The sequence below is a fragment of the Scyliorhinus torazame genome, chromosome 2 (assembly GCF_047496885.1).
Source record: "Scyliorhinus torazame isolate Kashiwa2021f chromosome 2, sScyTor2.1, whole genome shotgun sequence".
Classification (NCBI taxonomy): domain Eukaryota; kingdom Metazoa; phylum Chordata; class Chondrichthyes; order Carcharhiniformes; family Scyliorhinidae; genus Scyliorhinus; species Scyliorhinus torazame.
The window spans coordinates 13,646,594-13,668,260 of record NC_092708.1 but is presented as its reverse complement, the minus strand read 5'-3'; positions in this window follow the sequence as shown (position 1 = coordinate 13,668,260).

Genomic DNA, 21,667 nt, shown 5'->3' with positions numbered 1-21,667 from the left:
CAGGGAGCAGTCTCGGGGATTCGGGGCCTTGTTTCCAGGGAGCAGTCTCGGGGATTCGGGGCCTTGTTTCCAGGAAGCAGTCTCGGGGATTCGGGGCCTTGTTTCCAGGAAGCAGTCTCGGGGATTCGGGGCCTTGTTTCCAGGGAGCAGTCTCGGGGATTCGGAGCCTTGTTTCCAGGGAGCAGTCTCGGGGATTGACGGCCTTGTTTCCAGGAAGCAGTCTCGGGGATTAGGGGCCTTGTTTCCAGAGAGCAGTCTCGGGGATTCGGGCCCTTGTTTCCAGGAAGCAGTCTCGGGGATTCAGGGCCTTGTTTCCAGGGAGCAGTCTCGGGGATTCGGGGCCTTGTTTCCAGGGAGCATTCTCGGGGATTCAGGGCCTTGTTTCCAGGGAGCAGTCTCCGGGATTCGGAGTCTTTTTTCCAGGGAGCAGTCTCGTGGATTCGGGACCTTGTTTCCAGGAAGCACTCTCCGGGATTCGGGGCCTTGTTTCCAGGAAGCAGTCTCGGGGATTCAGGGCCTTGTTTCCAGGGAGCAGTCTCGGGGATTCGGGGCCTTGTTGCCAGGGAGCAGTCTCGGGGATTCAGGGCCTTGTTTCCAGGGAGCAGTCTCGGGGATTCGGAGTCTTGTTTCCAGGGAGCAGTCTCGTGGATTCGGGACCTTGTTTCCAGGAAGCAGTCTCCGGGATTCGGGGCCTTGTTTCCAGGAAGCAGTCTCGGGGATTCGGAGCCTTGTTTCCAGGGAGCAGTCTCGGGGATTTGGGGCCTTGTTTCCAGGGAGCAGTCTCAGGGATTCGGGGCCTTGTTTCCAGGGAGCAGTCTCGGGGATTCGGGGCCTTGTTTCCAGGAAGCAGTCTCAGGGATTCGGGGCGTTGTTTCCAGGAAGCAGTCTCGGGGATTCGGAGGCTTGTTTCCAGGGAGCAGTCTCGTGGATTCGGGACCTTGTTTCCAGGAAGCAGTCTCGTGGATTCGGGACCTTGTTTCCAGGAAGCAGTCTCCGGGATTCGGGGCTTTGTTTCCAGCAAGCAGTCTCGGGGATTCGGAGCCTTGTTTCCATGGAGCAGTCTCGGGGATTTGGGGCCTTGTTTCCAGGGAGCAGTCTCAGGGATTCGGGGCCTTGTTTCCAGGGAGCAGTCTCGGGGATTCGGGGCCTTGTTTCCAGGAAGCAGTCTCAGGGATTCGGGGCCTTGTTTCCAGGAAGCAGTTTCGGGGATTCGGGGCCTTGTTTCCAGGAAGCAGTCTCGGGGATTCGGAGGCTTGTTTCCAGGGAGCAGTCTCGTGGATTCGGGACCTTGTTTCCAGGAAGCAGTCTCGTGGATTCGGGACCTTGTTTCCAGGAAGCAGTCTCCGGGATTCGGGGCTTTGTTTCCAGCAAGCAGTCTCGGGGATTCGGAGCCTTGTTTCCATGGAGCAGTCTCGGGGATTTGGGGCCTTGTTTCCAGGGAGCAGTCTCAGGGCTTCGGGGCCTTGTTTCCAGGGAGCAGTCTCGGGGATTCGGGGCCTTGTTTCCAGGAAGCAGTCTCAGGGATTCGGGGCCTTGTTTCCAGGAAGCAGTTTCGGGGATTCGGGGCCTTGTTTCCAGGAAGCAGTCTCGGGGATTCGGGGCCTTGTTTCCAGGGAGCAGTCTCGGGGATTCGGGACCTTGTTTCCGGGGAGCAGTCTCAGGGATTTGGCGCCTTGTTTCCAGGAAGCAGTCTCGGGGATTCGGGGCCTTGTTTCCAGGAAGCAGTCTCAGGGATTCGGGGCCTTGTTTCCAGGAAGCAGCCTCGGGGATTTGCGGCCTTGTTTCCAGGAAGCAGTCTCGGGGATTTGCAGCCTTGTTTCCAGGAAGCAGTCTCGGTGATTAGGGCCTTGTGTCCAGGGAGCAGTCTCAGGGATTTGGTGCCTTGTGTCCAGGGAGCAGTCTCGGGGATTCGGGGCCTTGTTTCCAGGAAGCAGTCTCGGGGATTCGGGGCCTTGTTTCCAGGAAGCAGTCTCGGGGATTCGGGGCCTTGTTTCCAGGAAGCAGTCTTGGGGATTCGGGGCCTTGTTTCCAGGGAGCAGTCTCGGGGATTCGGAGCCTTGTTTCCAGGGAGCAGTCTCGGGGATTGACGGCCTTGTTTCCAGGAAGCAGTCTCGGGGATTAGGGGCCTTGTTTCCAGAGAGCAGTCTCGGGGATTCGGGGCCTTGTTTCCAGGAAGCAGTCTTGTGGATTCAGGGCCTTGTTTCCAGGGAGCAGTCTCGGGAATTCGGGGCCTTGTTTCCAGGGAGCAGTCTCGGGGATTCAGGGCCTTGTTTCCAGGGAGCAGTCTCGGGGATTCGGAGTCTTGTTTCCAGGGAGCAGTCTCGTGGATTCGGGACCTTGTTTCCAGGAAGCAGTCTCCGGGATTCGGGGCCTTGTTTCCAGGAAGCAGTCTCGGGGATTCAGGGCCTTGTTTCCAGGGAGCAGTCTCGGGGATTCGGGGCCTTGTTTCCAGGGAGCAGTCTCGGGGATTCAGGGCCTTGTTTCCAGGGAGCAGTCTTGGGGATTCGGAGTCTTGTTTCCAGGGAGCAGTCTCGTGGATTCGGGACCTTGTTTCCAGGAAGCAGTCTCCGGGATTCGGGGCCTTGTTTCCAGGAAGCAGTCTCGGGGAATCGGGCGTTGTTTCGAGGAAGCAGTCTCGGGGATTCAGGGCCTTGTTTCCAGAGAGCAGTCTCGGGGATTCGGGGCCTTGTTTCCAGGAAGCAGTCTCGGGGATTCGGGGCCTTGTTTCCAGGAAGCAGTCTCGGGGATTCGGGGCCTTGTTTCCAGGGAGCAGTCGTGGGAATTCGGGGCCTTGTTTCCAGGAAGCAATCTCGGGGATTCAGGGCCTTGTTTCCAGGAAGCAGTCTCGGGGAATCGGGCGTTGTTTCCAGGGAGCAGTCTCGGTGATTCGGAGCCTTGTTTCCAGGGAGCAGTCTCGGGGATTCAGGGCTTTGTTTCCAGGGAGCAGTCTCGGAGATTCAGGGCCTTGTTTCCAGGGAGCAGTCTCGGGGATTCAGGGCCTTGTTTCCAGGGAGCAGTCTCGGGGATTCGGAGCCTTGTTTCCAGGGAGCAGTCTCGGGGATTCGGGGCCTTGTTTCCTGGAAGCAGTCTCGGGGATTCGGGGCCTTGTTTCCAGGGAGCAGTCTCGGGGATTCGGGGCCTTGTTTCCAGTGCGCAGTCTCAGGGATTCGGGGCCTTGTTTCCAGGGAGCAGTCTCGGGGATTCAGGGCCTTGTTTCCAGGGAGCAGTCTCGTGGATTAGGGGCCTTGTTTCCAGGGAGCAGTCTCGGGGATTCGGGGCCTTGTTTCCAGGGAGCAGTCTCGGGGATTCGGGGGCTTGTTTCCAGGAAGCAGTCTCAGGGATTCGGGGCCTTGTTTCCAGGAAGCAGTCTCGGGGATTCGGAGCCTTGTTTCCAGGGAGCAGTCTCGCGGATTTGGGGCCTGGTTTCCAGGGAGCAGTCTCGGGGATTCGGGGCCTTGTTTCCAGGGAGCAGTCTCGGGGATTCGGGGCCTTGTTTCCAGGAAGCAGTCTCAGGGATTCGGGGCCTTGTTTCCAGGAAGCAGTCTCGGGGATTCGGGGCCTTGTTTCCAGGGAGCAGTCTCGGGGATTCGGGGCCTTGTTTCCAGGGAGCAGTCTCGGGGATTCGGGGCCTTGTTTCCAGGAAGCAGTCTCGGGGATTCGGGGCCTTGTTTCCAGGAAGCAATCTCCGGGATTCGGGGCCTTGTTTCAAGGGAGCAGTCTCGGGGATTCGGGACCTTGTTTCCGGGGAGCAGTCTCGGGGATTCGGGGCTTTGTTTCCAGGGAGCAGTCTCAGGGATTTGGCGCCTTGTTTCCAGGAAGCAGTCTCGGGGATTCGGGGCCTTGTTTCCAGGAAGCAGTCTCAGGGATTCGGGGCCTTGTTTCCAGGAAGCAGTCTCGGTGATTCGGGCCTTGTGTCCAGGGAGCAGTCTCAGGGATTTGTCGCCTTGTGTCCAGAGAGCAGTCTCGGGGATTCGGGGCCTTGTTTCCAGGATGCAGTCTCGGGGATTCGGGGCCTTGTTTCCAGGAAGCAGTTCAGGGATTCGGGGCCTTGTTTCCAGGAAGCAGTCTTGGGGATTCGGGGCCTTGTTTCCAGGAAGCAGTCTCGGTGATTCGGGCCTTCTGTCCAGGGAGCAGTCTCAGGGATTTGGCGCCTTGTGTCCAGGGAGCAGTCTCGGGGATTCGGGGCCTTGTTTCCAGGAAGCAGTCTCGGGGATTCGGGGCCTTGTTTCCAGGAAGCAGTCTCGGTGATTCGGGTTTTGTGTCCAGGGAGCAGTCTCAGGGATTCGGGGCCTTGTTTCCAGGGAGCAGTCTCGAGGATTCGGGGCCTTGTTTCCAGGGAGAAGTCTCGGGGATTCAGGGCCTTGTTTCCAGGGAGCAGTCTCGGGGATTCGGGGCCTTGTTTCCAGGGATCAGTCTCGGGGATTCAGGGCCTTGTTTCCAGGGAGCAGTCTCGGGGATTCAGGTCCTTGTTTCCAGGGAGCAGTCTCGGGGATTCGGAGCCTTGTTTCCAGCCAGCAGTCTCGGGGATTCGGGGCCTTGTTTCCCGGGAGCAGTCTCGGGGATTCGGGGCCTTGTTTCCAGGGAGCAGTCTCGGGGATTCGGGGCCTTGTTTCCAGGAAGCAGTCTCAGGGATTCGGGGCCTTGTTTCCAGGAAGCAGTCTCGGTGATTCGGGGCCTTGTTTCCAGGAAGCAGTCTCGGTGATTCGGGGCCTTGTTTCCAGGAAGCAGTCTCCGGGATTCGGGGCCTTGTTTCCAGGGAGCAGTCTCGGGGATTCGGAGCCTTGTTTCCAGGGAGCAGTCTCGGGGATTGACGGCCTTGGTTCCAGGAAGCAGTCTCGGGGATTACGGGCCTTGTTTCCAGAGAGCAGTCTCGGGGATTCGGGGCCTTGTTTCCAGGAAGCAGTCTTGTGGATTCAGGGCCTTGTTTCCAGGGAGCAGTCTCGGGGATTCGGGGCCTTGTTTCCAGGGAGCAGTCTCGGGGATTCGGGGCCTTGTTTCCAGGGAGCAGTCTCGGGGATTCGGGGCCTTGTTTCCAGGAAGCAGTCTCGGGGATTCGGGGCCTTGTTTCCAGGAAGCAGTCTCGGGGATTCGGGGCCTTGTTTCCAGGGAGCAGTCTCGGGGATTCGGAGCCTTGTTTCCAGGGAGCAGTCTCGGGGATTGACGGCCTTGTTTCCAGGAAGCAGTCTCGGGGATTAGGGGCCTTGTTTCCAGAGAGCAGTCTCGGGGATTCGGGCCCTTGTTTCCAGGAAGCAGTCTCGGGGATTCAGGGCCTTGTTTCCAGGGAGCAGTCTCGGGGATTCGGGGCCTTGTTTCCAGGGAGCATTCTCGGGGATTCAGGGCCTTGTTTCCAGGGAGCAGTCTCCGGGATTCGGAGTCTTTTTTCCAGGGAGCAGTCTCGTGGATTCGGGACCTTGTTTCCAGGAAGCACTCTCCGGGATTCGGGGCCTTGTTTCCAGGAAGCAGTCTCGGGGATTCAGGGCCTTGTTTCCAGGGAGCAGTCTCGGGGATTCGGGGCCTTGTTGCCAGGGAGCAGTCTCGGGGATTCAGGGCCTTGTTTCCAGGGAGCAGTCTCGGGGATTCGGAGTCTTGTTTCCAGGGAGCAGTCTCGTGGATTCGGGACCTTGTTTCCAGGAAGCAGTCTCCGGGATTCGGGGCCTTGTTTCCAGGAAGCAGTCTCGGGGATTCGGAGCCTTGTTTCCAGGGAGCAGTCTCGGGGATTTGGGGCCTTGTTTCCAGGGAGCAGTCTCAGGGATTCGGGGCCTTGTTTCCAGGGAGCAGTCTCGGGGATTCGGGGCCTTGTTTCCAGGAAGCAGTCTCAGGGATTCGGGGCGTTGTTTCCAGGAAGCAGTCTCGGGGATTCGGAGGCTTGTTTCCAGGGAGCAGTCTCGTGGATTCGGGACCTTGTTTCCAGGAAGCAGTCTCGTGGATTCGGGACCTTGTTTCCAGGAAGCAGTCTCCGGGATTCGGGGCTTTGTTTCCAGCAAGCAGTCTCGGGGTTCGGAGCCTTGTTTCCATGGAGCAGTCTCGGGGATTTGGGGCCTTGTTTCCAGGGAGCAGTCTCAGGGATTCGGGGCCTTGTTTCCAGGGAGCAGTCTCGGGGATTCGGGGCCTTGTTTCCAGGAAGCAGTCTCAGGGATTCGGGGCCTTGTTTCCAGGAAGCAGTTTCGGGGATTCGGGGCCTTGTTTCCAGGAAGCAGTCTCGGGGATTCGGGGCCTTGTTTCCAGGGAGCAGTCTCGGGGATTCGGGACCTTGTTTCCGGGGAGCAGTCTCAGGGATTTGGCGCCTTGTTTCCAGGAAGCAGTCTCGGGGATTCGGGGCCTTGTTTCCAGGAAGCAGTCTCAGGGATTCGGGGCCTTGTTTCCAGGAAGCAGTCTCGGGGATTTGCGGCCTTGTTTCCAGGAAGCAGTCTCGGGGATTTGCGGCCTTGTTTCCAGGAAGCAGTCTCGGTGATTAGGGCCTTGTGTCCAGGGAGCAGTCTCAGGGATTTGGTGCCTTGTGTCCAGGGAGCAGTCTCGGGGATTCGGGGCCTTGTTTCCAGGAAGCAGTCTCGGGGATTCGGGGCCTTGTTTCCAGGAAGCAGTTCAGGGATTCGGGGCCTTGTTTCCAGGAAGCAGTCTTGGGGATTCGGGGCCTTGTTTCCAGGAAGCAGTCTCGGTGATTCGGGCTTTCTGTCCAGGAAGCAGTTCAGGGATTCGGGGCCTTGTTTCCAGGAAGCAGTCTCGGGGATTCGGGGCCTTGTTTCCAGGAAGCAGTTCAGGGATTCGGGGCCTTGTTTCCAGGAAGCAGTCTCGGGGATTCGGGGCCTTGTTTCCAGGAAGCAGTCTCGGGGATTCGGGGCCTTCTTTCCAGGAAGCAGTTCAGGGATTCGAGGCCTTGTTTCCAGGAAGCAGTCTCGTGGATTCGGGGCCTTGTTTCCAGGGAGCAGTCTCGGGGATTCAGGGCCTTGTATCCAGGGAGCAGTCTCGGGGATTCAGGGCCTTGTTTCCAGGGAGCAATCTCGGGGATTCTGAGCCTTGTTTCCAGGGAGCAGTCTCGGGGATTTGGGGCCTTGTTTCCAGGGAGCAGTCTCGGGGATTCGGGGCCTTGTTTACAGGGAGCAGTCTCGGGGATTCGGGGCCTTGTTTCCAGGAAGCAGTCTCAGGGATTCGGGGCCTTGTTTCCAGGAAGCAGTCTCGGTGATTCGGGGCCTTGTTTCCAGGAAGCAGTCTCGGTGATTCGGGGCCTTGTTTCCAGGAAGCAGTCTCGGGGATTCGGGGCCTTGTTTCCAGGAAGCAGTCTCGGGGATTCGGGGCCTTGTTTCCAGGAAGCAGTCTCGTGAATCGGTCGTTGTTTCCAGGAAGCAGTCTCGGGGATTGACGGCCTTGTTTCCAGGAAGCAGTCTCGGGGATTAGGGGCCTTGTTTCCAGAGAGCAGTCTCGGGGATTCGGGGCCTTGTTTCCAGGAAGCAGTCTTGGGGATACGGGGCCTTGTTTCCAGGAAACAGTCTCGGTGATTCGGGCCTTCTGTCCAGGAAGCAGTCTCGGGGATTCGGGGCCTTGTTTCCAGGAAGCAGTATCGGGGATTCGGGGCCTTGTTTCCAGGGAGCAGTCTCGGGGATTCGGGGCCTTCTTTCCAGGAAGCAGTCTCGGGGATTCGGGGCCTTGTTTCCAGGGAGCAGTCTCGGGGATTCGGGGCCTTGTTTCCAGGAAGCAGTCTCGGGGATTCGGGGCCTTGTTTCCAGGGAGCAGTCTCGGAGATTGAAGACCTTGTTTCCAGGGAGCAGTCTCGGGGATTCGGAGCCTTGTTTCCAGGGAGCAGGCTCGGGGATTCAGGGCCTTGTTTACAGGAAGCAGTCTCGGGGAATCGGGCGTTGTTTCCAGGGAGCAGTCTCGGTGATTCGGAGCCTTGTTTCCAGGGAGCAGTCTCGGGGATTCGGGGCCTTGTTTCCAGGAAGCAGTCTCGGGGATTCGGAGCCTTGTTTCCAGGGAGCAGTCTCGGGGATTCGGGGCCTTGTTTCCAGGGAGCAGTCTCGGGGATTCGGGGCCTTGTTTCCAGGGAGCAGTCTCGGGGATTCAGGGCCTTGTTTCCAGGGAGCAGTCTCGGGGATTCAGGGCCTTGTTTCCCGGGAGCAGTCTCGGGGATTCGGGGCCTTGTTTCCAGGGAGCAGTCTCGGGGATTCGGGGCCTTGTTTCCAGGGAGCAGTCTCGGGGATTCAGGGCCTTGTTTCCCGGGAGCAGTCTCGGGGATTCGGAGCCTTGTTTCCAGGGAGCAGTCTCGGGGATTCAGGGCCTTGTTTCCAGGAAGCAGTCTCGGGGAATCGGGCGTTGTTTCCAGGGAGCAGTCTCGGTGATACGGAGCCTTGTTTCCAGGAAGCAGTCTCGGTGATTCGGGGCCTTGTTTCCAGGAAGCAGTCTCGGGGATTCGGGGCCTTGTTTCCAGGAAGCAGTCTCGGGGATTCGGGGCCTTGTTTCCAGGGAGCAGTCTCGGGGATTCGGAGCCTTGTTTCCAGGGAGCAGTCTCGGGGATTGACGGCCTTGTTTCCAGGAAGCAGTCTCGGGGATTAGGGGCCTTGTTTCCAGAGAGCAGTCTCCGGGATTCGGGGCCTTGTTTCCAGGAAGCAGTCTTGTGGATTCAGGGCCTTGTTTCCAGGGAGCAGTCTCGGGGATTCGGGGCCTTGTTTCCAGGGAGCAGTCTCGGGGATTCAGGGCCTTGTTTCCAGGGAGCAGTCTCGGGGATTCGGAGCCTTGTTTCCAGGGAGCAGTCTCGGGGATTCGGAGTCTTCTTTCCAGGGAGCAGTCTCGGGGATTCGGGACCTTGTTTCCAGGAAGCAGTCTCCGGGATTCGGGGCCTTGTTTCCAGGAAGCAGTCTCGGGGATTCGGAGCCTTGTTTCCAGGGAGCAGTCTCGGGGATTTGGGGCCTTGTTTCCAGGGAGCAGTCTCAGGGATTCGGGGCCTTGTTTCCAGGGAGCAGTCTCGCGGATTCGGGGCCTTGTTTCCAGGAAGCAGTCTCAGGGATTCGGGGCCTTGTTTCCAGGAAGCAGTCTCGGTGACTCGGGGCCTTGTTTCCAGGAAGCAGTCTCGGGGATTCGGGGCCTTGTTTCCAGGAAGCAGTCTCGGGGATTCGGGGCCTTGTTTCCAGGAAGCTGTCTCGGGGATTCGGGGCCTTGTTTCCAGGGAGCAGTCTCGGGGATTCGGGACCTTGTTTCCGGGGAGCAGTCTCGGGGATTCGGGGCTTTGTTTCCAGGAAGCAGTCTCGGGGATTCGGGGAATTGTTTCCAGGAAGCAGTCTCAGGGATTCGGGGCCTTGTTTCCAGGAAGCAGTCTCGGGGATTTGCGGCCTTGTTTCCAGGAAGCAGTCTCGGTGATTAGGGCCTTGTGTACAGGGAGCAGTCTCAGGGATTTGGCGCCTTGTGTCCAGGGAGCAGTCTCGGGGATTCGGGGCCTTGTTTCCAGGAAGCACTCTCGAAGATTCGGGGCCTTGTTTCCAGGAAGCAGTTCAGGGATTCGGGGCCTTGTTTCCAGGAAGCAGTCTTGGGGATTCGGGGCCTTGTTTCCAGGAAGCAGTCTCGGTGATTCGGGCTTTCTGCCCAGGAAGCAGTTCAGGGATTCGGGGCCTTGTTTCCAGGAAGCAGTCTCGGGGATTCGGGGCCTTGTTTCCAGGAAGCAGTTCAGGGATTCGGGGCCTTGTTTCCAGGAAGCAGTCTCGGGGATTCGGGGCCTTGTTTCCAGGAAGCAGTCTCGGGGATTCGGGGCCTTGTTTCCAGGAAGCAGTTCAGGGATTCGAGCCCTTGTTTCCAGGAAGCAGTCTCGGGGATTCGGGGCCTAGTTTCCAGGGAGCAGTCTCGGGGATTCAGGGCCTTGTATCCAGGGAGCAGTCTCGGGGATTCAGGGCCTTGTTTCCAGGGAGCAGTCTCGGGGATTCTGAGCCTTGTTTCCAGGGAGCAGTCTCGGGGATTCGGGGCCTTGTTTCCAGCGAGCAGTCTCGGGGATTCGGGGCCTTGTTTCCAGGGAGCAGTCTCGGGGATTCGGGGCCTTGTTTCCAGGAAGCAGTCTCAGGGATTCGTGGCCTTGTTTCCAGGAAGCAGTCTCGGTGATTCGGGGCCTTTTTTCCAGGAAGCAGTCTCGGGGATTGACGGCCTTTTTCCAGGAAGCAGTCTCGGGGATTAGGGGCCTTGTTTCCAGAGAGCAGTCTCGGGGATTCGGGGCCTTGTTTCCAGGAAGCAGTCTCGGGGCTTCGGGGCCTTGTTTCCAGGGAGCAGTCTCGGGGATTGAAGACCTTGTTTCCAGGGAGCAGTCTCGGGGATTCGAAGCCTTGTTTCCAGGGAGCAGTCTCGGGGATTCAGGGCCTTGTTTCCAGGAAGCAGTCTCGGGGAATCGGGCGTTGTTTCCAGGGAGCAGTCTCGGTGATTCGGAGCCTTGTTTCCAGGGAGCAGTCTCGGGGATTCAGGGCTTTGTTTCCAGGGAGCAGTCTCGGAGATTCAGGGCCTTGTTTCCAGGGAGCAGTCTCGGGGATTCAGGGCCTTGTTTCCAGGGAGCAGTATCGGGGATTCGGAGACTTGTTTCCAGGGAGCTGTCTCGGGGATTCGGGGCCTTGTTTCCTGGAAGCAGTCTCGGGGATTCGGGGCCTTGTTTCCAGGGAGCAGTCTCGGGGATTCGGGGCCTTGTTTCCAGGGCGCAGTCTCAGGGATTCGGGGCCTTGTTTCCAGGGAGCAGTCTCGGGGATTCAGGGCCTTGTTTCCAGGGAGCAATCTCGGGGATTTGGGGCCTTTTTTCCAGGGAGCAGTCTCGGGGATTCGGGGCCTTGTTTCCAGGAAGCAGTCTCGGGGATTCGGGGCCTTGTTTCCAGGGAGCAGTCTCGGGGTATCGTGTGTTGTTTCCAGGAAGCAGTCTCGGGGATTCACGGCCTTTTTCCAGGAAGCAGTCTCGCGGATTAGGGGCCTTGTTTCCAGAGAGCAGTCTCGGGGATTCGGGGCCTTGTTTCCAGGAAGCAGTCTCGGGGATTCGGGGCCTTGTTTCCCGGGAGCAGTCTCGGGGATTCGGGGCCTTGTTTCCAGGAAGCAGTCTCGGGGATTCGGGGCCTTGTTTCCAGGGAGCAGTCTCGGGGATTGAAGACCTTGTTTCCAGGGAGCAGTCTCGGGGATTCGGAGCATTGTTTCCAGGAAGCAGTCTCGGGGATTCAGGGCCTTGTTTCCAGGAAGCAGTCTCGGGGAATCGGGCGTTGATTCCAGGGAGCAGTCTCGGTGATTCGGAGCCTTGTTTCCAGGGAGCAGTCTCGGGGATTCAGGGCCTTGTTTCCAGGGAGCAGTCTCGGGGATTCAGGGCCTTGTTTCCAGGGAGCAGTCTCGGGGATACAGGGCCTTGTTTCCAGGGAGCAGTCTCGGGGATTCGGAGCCTTGTTTCCAGGGAGCAGTCTCGGGGATTCGGGGCCTTGTTTCCTGGAAGCAGTCTCGGGGATTCGGGGCCTTGTTTCCAGGAAGCAGTCTCAGGGATTCGGGGCCTTGTTTCCAGGAAGCAGTCTCGGTGATTCGGTGCCTTGTTTCCAGGAAGCAGTCTCGGGGATTCGGGGTCTTGTTTCCAGGAAGCAGTCTCGGGGATTCGGGGCCTTGTTTCCAGGAAGCAGTCTCGGGGATTCGGGGCCTTGTTTCCAGGAAGCAGTCTCGGGGATTCGGAGCCTTGTTTCCAGGGAGCAGTCTCGGGGATTCGGGGCCTTGTTTCCAGGGAGCAGTCTCGGGGATTCGGGGCCTTGTTTCCTGGAAGCAGTCTCAGGGATTCGGGGCCTTGTTTCCAGGAAGCAGTCTCGGTGATTCGGTGCCTTGTTTCCAGGATGCAGTCTCGGGGATTCGGGGTCTTGTTTCCAGGAAGCAGTCTCGGGGATTCGGGGCCTTGTTTCCAGGGAGCAGTCTCGGGGATTGACGGCCTTGTTTCCAGGAAGCAGTCTCGGGGATTAGGGGCCTTGTTTCCAGAGAGCAGTCACGGGAATTCGGGGCCTTGTTTCCAGGAAGCAGTCTTGTGGATTCAGGGCCTTGTTTCTCGGGAGCAGTCTTGGGGATTCGGGGCCTTGTTTCCAGGGAGCAGTCTCGGGGATTCAGGGCCTTGTTTCCAGGGAGCAGTCTCGGGGATTCCGAGCCTTGTTTCCAGGGAGCAGTCTCGGGGTTTCGAAGCCTTGTTTCCAGGGAGCAGTCTCGGGGATTCCGAGCCTTGTTTCCAGGGAGCAGTCTCGGGGTTTCGGAGCCTTGTTTCCAGGGAGCAGGCTCGGGGATTCGGGACCTTGTTTCCAGGAAGCAGTCTCGGGGATTCGGGGCCTTGTTTCCAGGAAGCAGTCTCGGGGATTCGGAGCCTTGTTTCCAGGGAGCAGTCTCGGGGATTTGGGCCTTGTTTCCAGGGAGCAGTCTCAGGGATTCAGGGCCTTGTTTCCAGGGCGCAGTCTCGGGGATTCGGGGCCTTGTTTCCAGGGAGCAGTCTCAGGGATTCAGGGCCTTGTTTCCAGGGAGCAGTCTCGGGGATTCGGGGCCTTTTTTCCAGGGAGCAGTCTCTAGGATTCGGGGCCTTGTTTCCAGGGCGCAGTCTCGGGGATTCGGGGCCTTGTTTCCAGGAAGCAGTCTCGGGGATTCGGGGCCTTGTTTCCAGGGAGCAGTCTCGGGGATTCGGGACCTTGTTTCCAGGGAGCAGTCTCGGGGATTCGGAGCCTTGTTTCCAGGGAGCAGTCTCGGGGAATCGGGCGTTGTTTCCAGGAAGCAGTCTCGGGGATTGACGGACTTTTTCCAGGAAGCAGTCTCGCGGATTAGGGGCCTTGTTTCCAGAGAGCAGTCTCGGGGATTCGGGACCTTGTTTCTAGGGAGCAGTCTCGGGGATTCGGGGCCTTGTTTCCAGGAAGCAGTCTCGGGGATTCGGGGCCTTGTTTCCAGGGAGCAGTCTCGGGGATTCGGGGCCTTGTTTCCAGGAAGCTGTCTCGGGGATTCGGGGCCTTGTTTCCAGGGAGCAGTCTCGGGGATTGAAGACCTTGTTTCCAGGGAGCAGTCTCGGGGATTCGGAGCCTTGTTTCCAGGAAGCAGTCTCGGGGAATCGGGCGTTGTTTCCAGGGAGCAGTCTCGGTGATTCGGAGCCTTGTTTCCAGGGAGCAGTCTCGGGGATTCAGGGCCTTGTTTCCAGGGAGCAGTCTCGGGGATTCAGAGCCTTGTTTCCAGGGAGCAGTCTCGGGAATACAGGGCCTTGTTTCCAGGGATCAGTGTCGGGGATTCAGAGCCTTGTTTCCAGGGAGCAGTCTCGGGGATTCGGAGCCTTGTTTCCAGGGAGCAGTCTCGGGGATTAGGGGCCTTGTTTCCTGGAAGCAGTCTCGGGGATTCGGTGCCTTGTTTCCAGGGAGCAGTCTCGGGGATTCGGGGCCTTGTTTCCAGGGCGCAGTCTCAGGGATTCGGGGCCTTGTTACCAGGGAGCAGTCTCGGGGATTCAGGGCCTAGTTTCCAGGGAGCAGTCTCGGGGATTCGGCCCTTGTTTCCAGGAAGCAGTCTCAGGGATTCGGGGCCTTGTTTCCAGGAAGCAGTCTCGGTGATTCGGTGCCTTGTTTCCAGGAAGCAGTCTCGGGGATTCGGGGCCTTGTTTCCAGGAAGCAGTCTCGGGGATTCGGGGCCTTGTTTCCAGGGAGCAGTCTCGGGGATTCAGAGCCTTGTTTCCAGGGAGCAGTCTCGGGGATTGACGGCCTTGTTTCCAGGAAGCAGTCTCGGGGATTAGGGGCCTTGTTTCCAGAGAGCAGTCTCGGGAATTCGGGGCCTTGTTTCCAGGAAGCAGACTTGTGGATTCAGGGCCTTGTTTCTAGGGAGCAGTCTCGGGGATTCGGGGCCTTGTTTCCAGGGAGCAGTCTCGGGGATTCAGGGCCTTGTTTCCAGGGAGCAGTCTCGGGGATTCCGAGCCTTGTTTCCAGGGAGCAGTCTCAGGGTTTCGGAGCCTTGTTTCCAGGGAGCATTCTCGGGGATTCGGGACCTTATTTCCAGGAAGCAGTCTCGGGGATTCGGGCGCTTGTTTCCAGGAAGCAGTCTCGGGGATTCGGAGCCTTGTTTCCAGGGAGCAGTCTCGGGGATTTGGGGCCTTGTTTCCAGGGAGCTGTCTCAGGGATTCGGGGCCTTGTTTCCAGGGAGCAGTCTCGGGGATTCGGGGCCTTGTTTCCAGGAAGCAGTCTCAGGGATTCGGGGCCTTGTTTCCAGGAAGCAGTCTCGGTGATTCGGGGCCTTGTTTCCAGGAAGCAGTCTCGGGGAATCGGTCGTTGTTTCCAGGAAGCAGTCTCGGGGATCGACGGCCTTGTTTCCAGGAAGCAGTCTCGGGGATTCGGAACCTTGTTTCCAGGGAGCAGTCTCAGGGATTCGGGGCCTTGTTTCCAGGAAGAAGTCTCGGGGATTCGGGGCCTTGTTTCCAGGGAGCAGTCTCGGGGATTCGGAGCCTTGTTTCCAGGGAGCAGTCTCGGGGAATCGGTCGTTGTTTCCAGGAAGCAGTCTCGGGGATCGACGGCCTTGTTTGCAGGAAGCAGTCTTGGGGATTCGGGGCCTTGTTTCCAGGAAGCAGTCTCGGTGATTCGGGCCTTCTGTCCAGGGATCAGTCTCAGGGATTTGGCGCCTTGTGTCCAGGGAGCAGTCTCGGGGATTCGGGGCCTTGTTTCCAGGAAGCAGTCTCAGGGATTCGGGGCCTTGTTTCCAGGAAGCAGTCTCGGTGATTCGGGTTTTGTGTCCAGGGAGCAGTCTCAGGGATTCGGGGCCTTGTTTCCAGGGAGCAGTCTCGGGGATTCGGGGCCTTGTTTCCAGGGAGCAGTCTCGGGGATTCAGGGCCTTGTTTCCAGGGAGCAGTCTCGGGGATTCGGGGCCTTGTTTCCAGGGAGCAGTCTCGGGGATTCGGGGCCTTGTTTCCAGGGAGCAGTCTCGGAGATTCAGGGCCTTGTTTCCAGGGAGCAGTCTCGGGGATTCGGAGCCTTGTTTCCAGGGAGCAGTCTCGGGGATTCGGAGCCTTGTTTCCAGGGAGCAGTCTCGGGGATTCGGGGCCTTGTTTCCCGGGAGCAGTCTCGGGGATTCGGGGCCTTGTTTCCAGGGAGCTGTCTCGGGGATTCGGGGCCTTGTTTCCAGGAAGCAGTCTCAGGGATTCGGGGCCTTGTTTCCAGGAAGCAGTCTCGGTGATTCGGGGCCATGTTTCCAGGAAGCAGTCTCGGGGATTCGGGGCCTTGTTTCCAGGAAGCAGTCTCGGGGATTCGGAGCCTTGTTTCCAGGGAGCAGTCTCGGGGATTCGGGGCCTTGTTTCCAGGGAGCAGTCTCGGGGATTCGGGGCCTTGTTTCCAGGAAGCAGTCTCGGTGATTCGGGGCCATGTTTCCAGGAAGCAGTCTCGGGGATTCGGGGCCTTGTTTCCAGGAAGCAGTGTCGGGGATTCGGGGCCTTGTTTCCAGGGAGCAGTCTCGGGGATTCGGAGCCTTGTTTCCAAGGAGCAGTCTCGGGGAATCGGTCGTTGTTTCCAGGAAGCAGTCTCGAGGATTGACGGCCTTGTTTCCAGGAAGCAGTCTCGGGGATTAGGGGCCTTGTTTCCAGAGAGCAGTCTCGGGGATTCGGGGCCTTGTTTCCAGGAAGCAGTCTTGGGGATACGGGGCCTTGTTTCCAGGAAGCAGTCTCGGTGATTCGGGCCTTCTGTCCAGGAAGCAGTCTCGGGGATTCGGGGCCTTGTTTCCAGGAAGCAGTATCGGGGATTCGGGGCCTTGTTTCTAGGGAGCAGTCTCGGGGATTCGTAGCCTTGTTTCCAGGGAGCAGTCTCGGGGAATCGGGCGTTGTTTCCAGGAAGCAGTCTCGGGGATTGACGGCCTTTTTCCAGGAAGCAGTCTCGCGGATTAGGGGCCTTGTTTCCAGAGAGCAGTCTCGGGGATTCGGGGCCTTGTTTCCAGGAAGCAGTCTCGGGGATTCGGGGCCTTGTTTCCAGGGAGCAGTCTCGGGGATTCGGGGCCTTGTTTCCAGGAAGCAGTCTCGGGGATTCGGGGCCTTGTTTCCAGGGAGCAGTCTCGGGGATTGAAGACCTTGTTTCCATGGAGCAGTCTCGGGGATTCGGAGCCTTGTTTCCAGGGAGCAGTCTCGGGGATTCAGGGCCTTGTTTCCAGGGAGCAGTCTCGGGGATTCAGGACCTTGTTTCCAGGGAGCAGTCTCGGGGATTCAGGGCCTTGTTTCCAGGGAGCAGTCTCGGGGATACAGGGCCTTGTTTCCAGGGAGCAGTCTCGGGGATTCAGGGCCTTGTTTCCAGGGAGCTGTCTCGGGGATTCGGAGCCTTGTTTCCAGGGAGCAGTCTCGGGGATTCGGGGCCTTGTTTCCAGGGAGCAGTCTCGGGGATTCGGAGCCTTGTTTCCAGGGAGCAGTCTCGGGGATTCGGGGCCTTGTTTCCAGGGCGCAGTCTCAGGGATTCGGGGCCTTGTTACCAGGGAGCAGTCTCGGGGATTCAGGGCCTTGTTTCCAGGGAGCAATCTCGGGGATTCGGAGCCTTGTTTCCAGGGAGCAGTCTCGGGGATTCGGAGCCTTGTTTCCAGGGAGCAGTCTCGGGGATTCGGGGCCTTGTTTCCCGGGAGCAGTCTCGGGGATTCGGGGCCTTGTTTCCAGGGAGCAGTCTCGGGGATTCGGGGCCTTGTTTCCAGGAAGCAGTCTCGGGGATTCGGGGCCTTGTTTCCAGGAAGCAGTCTCGGGGATTCGGAGCCTTGTTTCCAGGGAGCAGTCTCGGGGATTCGGGGCCTTGTTTCCAGGGAGCAGTCTCGGGGATTCGGGGCCTTGTTTCCAGGATGCAGTCTCAGGGATTCGGGGCCTTGTTTCCAGGAAGCAGTCTCGGTGATTCGGTGCCTTGTTTCCAGGAAGCAGTCTCGGGGATTCGGGGCCTTGTTTCCAGGAAGCAGTCTCGGGGTTTCGGGGCCTTATTTCCAGGGAGCAGTCTCGGGGATTGACGGCCTTGTTTCCAGGAAGCAGTCTCGGGGATTAGGGGCCTTGTTTCCAGAGAGCAGTCTCGGGAATTCGGGGCCTTGTTTCCAGGAAGCAGTCTTGTGGATTCAGGGCCTTGTTTCTAGGGAGCAGTCTCGGGGATTCGGGGCCTTGTTTCCAGGGAGCAGTCTCGGGGATTCAGGGCCTTGTTTCCAGGGAGCAGTCTCGGGGATTCCGAGCCTTGTTTCCAGGGAGCAGTCTCGGGGTTTCGGAGCCTTGTTTCCAGGGAGCAGTCTCGGGGATTCCGAGCCTTGTTTCCAGGGAGCAGTCTCGGGGTTTCCGAGCCTTGTTTCCAGGGAGCAGTCTCGGGGATTCGGGACCTTGTTTCCAGGAAGCAGTCTCGGGGATTCGGGGCCTTGTTTCCAGGAAGCAGTCTCGGGGATTCGGAGCCTTGTTTCCAGGGAGCAGTCTCGTGGATTTGGGGCCTTGTTTCCAGGGAGCAGTCTCGGGGATTTGGGGCCTTGTTTCCAGGGAGCAGTCTCGGGAATTCGGGGCCCTGTTTCCAGGGAGCAGTCTCGGGGATTCGGGGCCTTGTTTCCAGGGAGCAGTCTCGGGGATTCGGGGCCTTGTTTCCAGGGAGCAGTCTCGGGGATTCGGGGCCTTTTTTCCAGGGAGCAGTCTCGGGGATTCGGGGCCTTGTTTCCAGGGAGCAGTCTCGGGGATTCGGGACCTTGTTTCCAGGGAGCAGTCTCGGGGATTCACGGCCTTGTTTCCAGGGAGCAGTCTCGGGGATTCGGGACCTTGTTTCCAGGGAGCAGTCTCGGGAATTCGGGACCTTGTTTCCAGGGAGCAGTCTCGCGGATTCGGGGCCTTGTTTCCAGGGAGCAGTCTCGGGGATTAAGGGCCTTGTTTCCAGGGAGCAGTCTTGGGGAATCGGGGCCTTGGTTCCAGGCAGCAGTCTTGGGGATTCAAGGCCTTGTTTCCAGGGCGCTGTCTCGGGGATTCGGGGCCTTGTTTCCAGGGTGCAGTCTCAGGGTTTCGGGCCTTGTTTCCAGGGAGCATTCTCGCGGATTCGGGGCCTTGTTTCCAGGAAGCAATCTCGGGGATTCGGGGCCTTGTTTCCAGGAGGCGGTCTCGGGGATTCGGGGCCTTGTTTATTCCGAGCAGTCTCGGGGATTCGCGGCCTTGTGTCCAGAAAGGATACTATTGTTCTAGTAGTATTAGAACAACATTTATTTTTTCTCTGCCCACTTGAATGGCTCCCTGTACCATGGTGCTATGGCCCGTTTGCTCATCCTCCCTACAGCCCTTGCTCTCGTCAACATGGGGAGCAGGAATCTCAAACCTGTTGGACAAGTTCAGGAGTTCAGGCCTCTACATTGCTTCCTCTTGGATCCCTCTACCTGCCTCACTTGTACTCGCAACCTCCTGTCTTTGACCATTGAACAAATTCAAGGTAGTTAATCTAAGGCGTGTGACTGCCTCCTGAAAGGGGGTTGGATAGGGTGGACAGTGAGAGCCTTCTCCCGCGGATGGATATGGCTGGCACGAGGGGACATAACTTTAAACTGAGGGGTAATAAATATAGGACAGAGGTCAGAGGTAGGTTCTTTACGCAAAGAGTAGTGAGGCCGTGGAATGCCCTACCTGCTACAGTAGTGAACTCGCCAACATTGAGGGCATTTAAAAGTTTATTGGATAAACATATGGATGATAATGTCATAGTGTAGGTTAGATGGCTTTTGTTTCGGTGCAACATCGTGGGCCGAAGGGCCTGTACTGCGCTGTATTGTTCTATGTTCTATGAAACACAGCGACCAGGTAACTCTCCCCCCCTCCCTGATGTGTTGCATAGTCTGAAGCTCAGACTCCAGCTGAATAACTCGGAGAGCCAAAGTTCCTCGAGCAACCAACATTTGCTGCGGATGTGGTCACTATGAATCACAATGGGGGCCACCAGTTCCCACAAGCTGCAGCTACAACACATTTCCTGGGCCTCCATCCCTATTTTATTTAATTAAATTTTCAGTTTGTTTTAACTTTACTCCTGACCTTTAGTTTTCACACTAACTTTTTCAATCTAACCTTCAATCACATAGCAAGTCTGAAAAGGTAGGCGAGAGGGATGTTCACCTGTGACATCACGGGTGTGTTCACTTGATGTTGAGGGACTGCTGCAACTTATCTCCGAGCTCTCTGGCCTTGGTCTGCTCCTACCCCACTGACCTGTGGACATAGTACAGGACACAAAACACTGCAATACTGCCCCCACTTCCATAAACTCCCACACTTACCTCAACTCCAGAGCTTTAAAATGAAAACAGGGAAACGCTGCTCTTCTGCAGTCCAATGTAATAAACCAAAACTGAAATCCAAATACCTAAACCCCCTCTCACCTGACAGCCACAGCCCAGCTCCACCCACAAATGACATCACTGAAACCATGCCACATGTCATGTGGTAAGACTAAACCTTTCTGAAAGGGACGCTCACATGACACCTCCCCCCAAGAAAATAAACCATCAACTTCAAAGATGGTTTCATCTTTCAAACCTTTTGACTTGACTAACACTTGACAATAACATACATACATTTTATACAATCAAAACAGGCAAACATTTACAGTAATATAGTCCATTTCAGTTCTTTGTCTTCCACCATTGAACTTTCTCTTTATCACATTCGTGACAAAGCATCGGCTATCGCGTTTTCCCGTCCTGCCACATGTATACGTTTTAAATTACAGGGCGCAATAATAGACCCCATCGAAACAGTCTGGCATTTTTATTCTTGAATTTCTCCAAAAACGTCAACAGATTATGATAAGTATATATAATTGTTTCAGACGAATTGCTGGTAACATAAATGTTAAAATGTTGCAAAGTCAGCACCAAGCTCAAAGTCTCCTTATCAGTTGTCAAATACTTCCTCTGGTGATCATTTAAGTTTTTGGAAAAATACCCAACAGGCCGCTCTATTCCTTCGTCGTCTTCTTGCAACAGCATGGCACCTCAGCCCACATCACTCGCATCGACAGCCACCTTGAATAGTTGGTGGCCAACACAGGAGCAATGGTTAACACAGCCTTCAGACCCTAAAATGCCTAATTACACTCCACTGTTCACTGAAATTTGTTAAGCTTCTTCACCAAGTACGTCAGTGGAGCAACCACACTGCGAACATTCGGAACAAATTTACGGTAAAACCCACTCAGCCCAAGAAAACTCATTATTTCCCTTCGTGTCGAAGGTATTGGGAGCTCCCCAATAACTTTTGTTTTCGCCTCCTGTGGGACCAAATGTCCATGTCCAATTGTGTGGCCAAGGAATGCGAATTGAGCTTACCAAACTCACTTTTGGCTAGGTTTACCAACAAACCTTCCTCCTGAGGTCGATCAAAGAACTCCATCAGATGCTTCAAATGTTCTTTCCATGCCTGACTAAAAGTCACCAGATTGCTTGTGTACACCGCACAATTGGGTAATCCTGAAATGACTTTGTTAGTTAACCATTGAAATGTGGCTGGGACGTTTTTCATATCAAATGGCATAACTTTGAATTGGTATAAACCATTTGGGCAGCATGGTAACACAGTGGGTAGCACTGGTTGCTTCACAGCTCCAGGGTCCCAGGTTCGATTCCTGGCTTGGGTCACTGCCTGTGCGGAGTCTGCACGTTGTCCCCGTGTCTGCGTGGGTTTCCTGCGGGGCTCCGGTTCTTCCGACAGTCTAATGATGTGCAGGTTAGGTGGATTGTCCGTGCTAAATTGCCCTTAATATCCAAAAAAAGGTTGGCTGGGTTATGGGGATAGGGTGGAGGTGTGGGCTTAATTGGGGTGCCCTTTCCAAGGGCCGGTGTAGACTCGATGGGCCAAATGGCCTCCTTCTGCACTGTAAATTCTATGATTCCATGATTTGGAGTCACAAAAACTGAAATCTCCTTCGCCCTTTTGGATAAAGGTAACCTTTGAGTAAATCCAGTTTGGAGATAAAAGCTGATTGTCCCACCTTCTTAATGCAGTCTTTGGATTGGATTTAGTTTATTGTCACGTGTACCAAGGTACAGTGAAAAGAATTTTTCAACGAGCAGCTCAACAGATCATTAAGTGCACGCGGGGCCGATTTAGCACACTGGGCTAAACAGCTGGCTTGTAATACAGAACAAGGCAGCAGCGCAGGTTCAATTCACGTACCAGCCTCCCCGAACAGGCGCCGGAATCTGGCGACTAGGGGCTTTTCACGGTAACTTAAATGAGGCCTACTTGTGACAATAAGCGAGTATTATTATTAAAAGAAAAGGAAATAAAAGAAAATATATAATAGGGCAACACAAAGTACACAATGTAATTAGATAAAACCGGCATCGGGTGAAGCATGCATGGATGCAGTGTTAATCAGGTCAGCCCATAAGAGCAGGCATTGTCAAACTCGGGGGCGTGACCCGCGGGTGGGTCGCGGGCGGGTGTCGGGAGGGTCGTGGAGCCGTCCGTCGCAGCGCTCCTGATCGCGCTATCCGCGAGCAACAGCTGCAGCAGCCGGCTTTTCATAATGCCGGCTGCAAGCGGCCTTCAAAATGGCCAGGAACAGTTTTGGCCGCACTTCGCATGCGTGCCCGATCAGTGGTGCAAATGTGCACAACTATGCTCATGCGCACCGATGATCGGGCACACATGCGCAGCGCAACCGCATTTTTTTTTAATATGGTTGCAGTCTTTTTTTTTCAAGTTCGGGGGGCCAAAGGGACCAAAGGCATAAAGGGACCATTGGGGCCAAAG